The sequence below is a fragment of the Echinococcus granulosus genome (assembly GCF_000524195.1).
Source record: "Echinococcus granulosus chromosome Unknown EG_S00046, whole genome shotgun sequence".
In the NCBI taxonomy this organism is placed as follows: domain Eukaryota; kingdom Metazoa; phylum Platyhelminthes; class Cestoda; order Cyclophyllidea; family Taeniidae; genus Echinococcus; species Echinococcus granulosus.
Genome location: NW_020170426.1, coordinates 99,147 through 100,458, shown reverse-complemented (window position 1 = coordinate 100,458; position 1,312 = coordinate 99,147). Strand labels below are relative to the sequence as shown.

The 1,312-nt window shown below is 44.1% G+C and overlaps 1 protein-coding gene across 1 annotated transcript in view; it reads right to left on the bottom strand.

The window, feature by feature from the left end:
- EGR_05789 (hypothetical protein) overlaps positions 1-1,312 on the bottom strand; it is a gene marked incomplete at both ends in the record, with an annotated part of 11,212 nt that overhangs the window by 3,282 nt on the left and 6,618 nt on the right. The window lies entirely within an intron of this gene.

Here is a 1,312-nt window from a genome sequence, read left to right as displayed (position 1 = left end):
GCATTGCCACACCTTGACAACTACCGCCTACCTTAAGTCGCAACCAAGTGAGTGAGTACAAGAAGATCGCAGGTGATTTCACCAGCACAACACTTGTCCATAGCAAATGCCATGCACTTTGACAGGGAGGCACTTCCCAATTGCCTTGTCATTTGACCAGATCAGTATCGAGGCAATGTAAAGCGATACAGAAGTAAAGGCATGCAGAGGAGAGCAATTGCCGTACACGCGAAGAAGAAGACTGCGCAGTTGTAGTCTACGACAACCACGACACACCAAGTTGGAAAGCGCAATGACACAGTCATGGAAATGGTAATCTACGATAGAAGCACCTTGGTACGTGCATCGCATGAGACACCCATACATTAACATTCAAATAGTACAATTTCCCCTCCTGACAGCTCAGTAGAGAGATGAAAAGCGACTCCGACACACACCCATTGCTTTTGAAACATCGAATGAACGAGGCCAGATCGTTCGACACTAAGAAATGACGTAATTCGACGACATTTGGCAGAACCCATTTCAAAGGAGATTGACTGAAGTGCCACACACTCTCACACAAGTAAGTAGGTGTGTGGAAAAGGAACTGCAAAGTCGCTGACGTCAAGGTGAACACCACACGAATTGCGGCAAAGTATCTTTGCATGCACTCACACACAGCTTGGATGTGGTGTACTCAAATCTCTAATACAAATCATGACAATTCCTACACCTCCCTCTTCCTGCAGGGACAATCGACGAAGGCTACTTTGTTTCTTCACTCACACTTGCCTCTTCCCAAACATTCCACTCATTCATCACACATTAACCCAAGTGGTAGTACGTGGTCAAACATATTTTCCAAACTAAAACAGGCAGAAACAGAGTCCCATTCACCATTACATCATATTCAAAGGCACGCAGAACAGTAGTTGGGATATGAAATGATCCCCTTCCACAAAAATATGATTCCTAAAGATGGTTGCAGCAAATTATGCTCGATGCCTGAATGGGTTTGTTGAGTTATGATGGCAATTAGGCTGACAATGCAGTCGCATTGACACAGGAGTGGAATCGGCAGCAGTCATATGTCTAGTGTAAAAAGTTAACGACACGAAAAAGTATAACCGCAAATACTTCAACAAGTAACCTCCCCCAATTCAGCTTCACTTGATGAGAGATGAAAGTCTCCACGAAGCTTGCTACTAACAAGTGATTTCGAGAAACAATATTACATGACACACTGGGTACCAACAGAAATAACGCAACTGAGGCGGCTCACTTCAATATTATGAATTCGTAGATTTCCTCACCCTACAAATGAGACAGG